The sequence below is a fragment of the Spinacia oleracea genome, chromosome 5 (genome assembly GCF_020520425.1).
Source record: "Spinacia oleracea cultivar Varoflay chromosome 5, BTI_SOV_V1, whole genome shotgun sequence".
NCBI classification, from domain to species: domain Eukaryota; kingdom Viridiplantae; phylum Streptophyta; class Magnoliopsida; order Caryophyllales; family Amaranthaceae; genus Spinacia; species Spinacia oleracea.
Genome location: NC_079491.1, coordinates 81,764,859 through 81,771,982, shown reverse-complemented (window position 1 = coordinate 81,771,982; position 7,124 = coordinate 81,764,859).

Genomic DNA, 7,124 nt, shown 5'->3' with positions numbered 1-7,124 from the left:
GAATAAATTTCCGTTTCGAACAAACATTTAATATTTCCGTTTCCGGAATTATTTTCCGATTCCGATAATATTTCCGATTCTGACAATATTTCCGTTTCCGGTAATATTTCCGATTCCGGCAATATTTCCATTTCCGATAATATTTTCCGATACCTACCATGTTTCCGTTTCCGGCAACATCTACGACTTGGATAATATTTATATTTCCGATACGATCCATATTTCCGTTTCCGGCAATATCATCGTTTCCGGAGTATTAATTTACTTGCCTTTGACGATCTTAGCTCCCACTGAAACCAAGATCCGTCGATTCCGAATATCCATAGATGGAGTATTTAATGCCATTAAATACTTGATCCGTTTACGTACTATTTGTGTGACCCTACGGGTTCAGTCAAGAGTAAACTGTGGATTAATATCATTAATTCCACTTGAACTGAAGCGGCCTCTAGCTAGGCATTCAGCTCACTTGATCTCACTGAATTATTAACTTGTCAATTAATACTGAACCGCATTTATTAGACTTATCATTAAATGCATACTTGGACCAAGGGCATTATTTCCTTCAGTCTCCCACTTGTCCTTAGGGACAAGTGTGCATTTCCTAATTCCTTTGTCGCTCGATGCTTGCTCTTGAACATAAGGTAAGAGTTGTCATCCTTATTATGTCCAGAGGTGTTTCTCGGTTTCAGAGTTCAACTGATCAAATAAATAGATAATCATAGCCTATGATTCATCTGAGCACGGCCATGCATTTTACAGTTTCTAGCTCTCCGAGTGGCCTTGTACAACTTTTAAGCATCTCATCCCGATTTATGGGAGGACAATCTCAATCTAGCGATCTTGAGATTAGACTTCGTTTGATAGGTGATTACCTGAGCGTTGCCTTTATAGCCTCCTTTTACGGTGCGACGGTTGGTCAACGTCAAAGTAAGCAGTTCTCAAACAAGTAATCTCAAATCACTCAGGTATTGAGTATTAGTGTCTAATAATTTTAATGAAATTTACTTATGACAGATTTTCATCTCTTACAGTAAAGTTTCATAGGTCTGTCCGATACTAGTTTTCCCAAAGTAAGTATCTATGCAAATGATTACGACATTGCCATGTCCACATAGTTCAAGAAACAGAACTACTAGTCATCTTGCATTCTAGTCGTCTAACGTTTTCTATGCGTCCATCTTTATAGAAAACTCCGACCAGGGACCTTTTTCAACTTTTGACATTCAAGTTCACTTGATAGACATTTCTAAGTCACAGGACTGGTCCTGACAGTCTATCTTGAATATATCGTCAAATTGAAGGGACTCGTCATTTAATACTAAACCAAGATTAAATGGAATATGAAAATTTATTTCATATATGATAAATGTTCAACCCCAATGTTTTACAACCATGGGCCTCGAACCCATCTTTAAAATAATTCATGGAATTCAAAGCTATGCTTGATTTCCAGTGCTACAATGTGAGTGTTGCTTCTCACTTGTTGCATAGGTTTAGTTATCATGCTTTGCCAATCTTGATATCCTTTTCTCGAATGTTCTTCGAGATATGATGATAAGATCTTTTGAGTATGTTTATTTTGTGATCTAGTATGTCCAGCTACAAGAGTGATTCTACGCATTTTTCAATGAAGAATCATCAAGTCAGCAGACATGTGATCTACCTAAGTTCAATGAAGAACTCATTAATACAAACAACTCTGTTTTATTGCTTCTTAGGCAATAAGTACTTCTACTTCAACTATTTAGGTTGCTAGTGATGCTTTGGTTGGATTTACTTATCCAAGCAGTTCACAGATATGTGGAAGACTTTCCAGCTGTATCTTAGAACATAGAAATTAATATTTAATTTCCCACGCAACAACTCATGGTCTCCAATCCATGTTGCTATTTCAAAACACGATGCTCTATAGCTCGTCCTTGCCAATGGTTAACTCCAAAGAGATCTTGCTTGATCCTTTGCCAGTGTTTATGCGTGTAGCATCAATATTTAGCATATCTTTATTTCCTTGAATCAATAACTACTCTTATGTACCTTTTCAAGTACCATAATTTTTTCTTGATCTCAATCTAGTTGATCTTCACTTAGATCAATAGAGATTGGTATATGTTCGTTATGCCTAAAGCCATACGATACATTCTTGGCGATCCTCATATTATATCATACATGATAAATTCTTTTGCAGAATAATTCCCAATTGAATTATATTCATGTAACTTTAGCTCATTCAATTTCAGTAGATACGGAATCCAGCTAAATTCTTTGACATATAATATAGGTTAAGAATCTTACTTAGATTCTTTGATGTTTAACTTAGTAAATGCTTATACATAGTTCAAACATCCTTTACTTAGATTTATTCATATGGGTCAAATGTCTCCAATGGAGTCTTTCGTGTTTGATTTAGTAAATGTCATTACTTAATCCAAAACAATATAATAAGATCTTTGTAAATAGATCTTAATACCCAGTATGTACTAAGTTTCGCCATGGTCCGTCATTGATGAATAATTTCAAATCTAAGTCATTAGCATTTGAATGTTATTTCACAATAGAGAGATATGTGTGTGATACACATAGGACCAATTAAGTTTTTATGTACTCCCACTAAACTTCTTATATATCTATAAGAATCATGTACATTTTATGAAACTAAAATACTTATTAGCTTCACTAAAATACAATTCCCATTCTCAATTGCTTGCTTAAATTTGTACTTAGATTTCATAAGCTAGCATTCATTTCAAGCATTATTTGGATCCACAAATCCTATGACATGCTATGTACATAGTTTTCTTCCAACATTTGATTGAGGAATACGTTTTGTCATCCAATTGTCATATGTACCAATATGCAATCATTACTTGAATTATAGACTTAAGCATTACGATTATGCATGAGGTTTCAACACAATCCACGCCGTGAATTCGCTTGTAACCTTTAGCAACTAATCTAGCTTTGTGTGTGAACACAATTTCATCTTTGATGGTTTTTATCCTTAAAACAAACTTGCAACCAATAGGTGTGAAACTATTCTTGCAAATCAACAAAATTTCAATTTTGTCATCAAAACATTGAGTATGTTTTATGGCCTCTAACCATTTAAAACATTTGAGTCTATATATGGCCTCTAACCATTTTAGGGAATTTATATTTCGTCATAGCTTTCTTACAAGTCACAAACTCAATATCATCTTGATAATAGTTTGACTGCAAGTTGTAGGTTTCTTAACTATCTAATAGAAGAATCTCATAGCTTCAATGACCTGAACTATATGTTTCTTCACTATCTAATAGAAGAATCTCATAGTTTCAGTGACTTGAACTCTATGCCTACTTGGGTATAGAACATCAAACAATAGAATATCAATAGCCACTTGAAAGTCCTTTGAATATTCTGTTCCCGTTGAAGCACTTGTAAAGTCTTCTAAGAGATGTCTATTCTTTAAAGCCACTTCTAAAGTCCTTAAAGAATAAGTGTTCGGATTTTCTGAAGAACTTCGAAAAGCCTCCGGAATGTCCGTTTATGTTTGTTGTTCGCCTCGAAGACTTTCGAGGTCTATTTTCTCCCACTTGTCATTTTGGAAACGAATCTCCAAAAGGACATTATTTTGAGCAAACAAACATTATGTTCTCAAAAATTCGTGGTAGACACAATACCCTTGTGTCTCATTTGAATAAATCACAATGAAACATATATCTATTCTTGGGCTTTAGTTTGTTTGAATAACAAACGCTAAGCTCCAACTGAGTTTAGGAACTCTTTAGATATATATTATGAAAAGATATTCTGAAATTACTTTTCAATAGCTTTGACGAATTTGGTTTAGTTTGGTGGTTGTTGAGCATTTTGTTTTAGAAATTATAGGAAAAGTCTTTATGATTCATCATTGATCGAATCAAGTACTAATTGACTTCGATCATTCCAACTTAGATATGCCATATCTTATGGAGCTAGATCGTGAAATTACAACACACAATCATTGATGATCATTCTTGGTATAAGTAATCAACAATATGATCTAACCTAGATCTTTATGATTCTTGCCAAGTGGATTTTATACTTCTGAATCTTTGAACTAGCCAAACAGATTCAAACTTATATCACTTTGAGTAAATAAACCTATATTCACTCAAATCTGTGTGAAATAATAAAGTCATAAAATCTTTCTTTAGCTATGAACTCTATTGTCTAGGTGTTCTAACAATAGTTCATATCTTTTGTTACTTTCAACAAGTAAGACTAGCTTATCTTGAATTGACCTAGAAATCAACCAACTTTCAAAAGTCTATCGAAATAGAGCTTATGAATGTTAACTTGTTGATATGGTCTAAGCAACAATGCCAAAGATTAGTGGAACTCAAATCAAGGGGTTGATTTGAACCTAGTAAAGTTTTTATTGTTAAAGAGTTGTTTGTTTTAATCAAGCATATTGACTCAAACCGTAAATGACCATTTCATTCAAATAAACAAACAAACAAACAAAAAAACAAACAAACATTGTTTTCGTTCTTCTGAATGTGAGTCTTTCTGTGTTTGAAGCAGAAATTTTGGTATGCTGATTATGGAACAAAATAGCCATTAAGTTCTAGCCTTTGAAAGGACTTAAAACAAACTACATGACCCTACAACTAATGTAGCATTGTCATGCTTCATTTCCCACTTGTAGGTCATTAGTGTATCCTAGCTTCCATTGTTTGAGTTATTACCGAAGTAAGAACCTCAAGCGGTATATGATACCAAGGAAGTTTGATTTCTAGGTCACTGCTCTTTAAACATTAACTTATAGGTAGAAACGGAATTGTAAATTCCTTTCATTTGTTCCCTTCCTATTTCTTGTACCCTTTCTTATAGCCTTAAGAATTGAATTCTCTAATGTTGACTTTTATACTTTGTTTAGACATGTCCAATGTCACTTCAACAAAGTTCTTACCATTTTATTTATGTTGAATATTCTGTTTCAACTAGATGATCTTACCAGAAGCTTCTAAAGTTCTCTAAGCATCGATCTATTCGAATGTCTAGGGACTAGACTCATTCGAGAATTAAATGGAAAAAAGATTTTAGGTTGTAAACCATTGGTAAAGCTGAGCGTTTAAACTCAATGCTTTATGATCTCAAAACTACATTGTATTTTGAATTCACAAGCACCAATCGGTTTGCCATTTGACTTTGATATTCGAAAACAACCATAAAAGTCGCTAAAAGAAACGTACATTTTAAATTGCTCATTTTCTCTCATTTCCGTGAATCGTTCTTGGATTCACTACCAATCGAGGAAATTTATTGTTACCTTTCTAAAAGGATTTATTGCAGTGCAAGATATTTAATTATAAACAATAATTAAAACATACATTGAAGCATGCAAAGTCTAAACATTTATCATGAATAATAACTTGAAATTAAAGCAATCATGCAATTCAAACAAGTTATTAGCATTTTATTCGATTTTATTGTTCCGGCAGGTGTGAATAAAATGATTCCAAGATCCTAAAAACCATTGAAGAATTAAGCACATTATGTATTTAGACTCAATTCTAAAATCTTTTAGGTAAGCAAAAGCCTTTCGCTAATAGTCTAGAAACTACTCTTGGTTGATAGGTACGTCTAAGAACTTATTAGGTAAACCTATCGATTTTGCCACGACATAAAAGGACTCCTTACTTATATCATTGAGTTTCACCAAAACTAACATGTACTCACAATTATTTGTGTACCTTACCCCTTTAGTATCGATAAGTAACACCTCGCTATGGCGGAAACCTATTACTAAGATCGAGGTAAAGGATATCCAAGTAAGTGTTATTTTGGCATGGCACCTTTTAACTCAATTTTTAAGTTTGGAACTTAAGGCTCTTACTATGTTGGTTAGATTTTAAGTGAACTAAAATCCTTAATCATGCAACATAATCAAGCCACAATCTCATGCATATTTAAGACATATTTAAAAGCAATAAGTAACTTAAAGCATGCATAAGATAATTGTGATCTAGTATGGCCCGACTTCATCTTGAAGCTTCAACTTCAAAGTCCGTCTTGAAAATGGATTGGAAACTCCGTCTTGAATTTCACCGTGGGAGGCGCCATTTTCTTCAAATAGGATAAGCTATAATTAAACTAATTACAACTATTTGATGGTACGCAGACCATATTTGAATTGAAAAACAAATTTGGTGCTTTAGACCAATTACATTCAAATTAATGGTACACAGACCATATTTTCTATCCTAATTGGGCCATACTAGTTGTAGACACCTACTTTTGTCCCCATTCCCGAAAGGGAAGGTTCGATGATGAGAACATAAATCTCCACTTGGCAACGAATCTCCTATAAAATAACGAATCTCAATTCCCCTTTTCATTTCACCCGAAACCTGCTATTTATAGAAACCTGCTATTTATGGAAACCTACTAAAAATAGTAACTGCCATAATGGGTAGTTGTTAAAAAGTGGCAAGTCATAAAAGATAGAAACCTGTCAGAATTAGGTGTTGCACTCCAACATAAATCCTAAATGAGATAGAAATTGCGAGAGAATCCTATTCCTAATACGATTCGAAAATAAGAGTTGCGTATTAATTAAAATCCTAACGAGCCTAGAGTTCGTAACGGGCCCAGATGCATTCCATCATAAAATTAATACGCACTAAAAGACTCGATTAAAGTCTCATACACTCCGGATTCTAAGAATCCTAATCTGACAAAGAAACGGCCCAGACCCTATTTTCAACGCCTGGCTCTAGGCGCCGAAATCTTCGGCGCCCAGCCCTGGGCGCTGAAATCACCTGGGACGTGTTCTTTCCTAATTCCTCGTGGATTAGAGTTCTACAATTCTATCTTTCCACGAACTCTTTTCTATAAATAGGGCCTTAAGTTCGACGTGAAAAAGAGACAACACACAATTATTATTCTGAGTATTGACTCTAAACCCCTAAACCTAAGCCTCACGCTGCAAAACTGATCACGCGTTCTGTCGCAATCGATCCAAAAATCGAACAGAACGTATCCTGTCCTATAATTTGAGATTCGTTAAATAAAAGGAGAAATAGCAAAGTCAAAGTGGTTAGTTTTCTGAGAACCGTGACGCACCTCTCAAGGGTGCGTCGTAATGTGTCCCTCT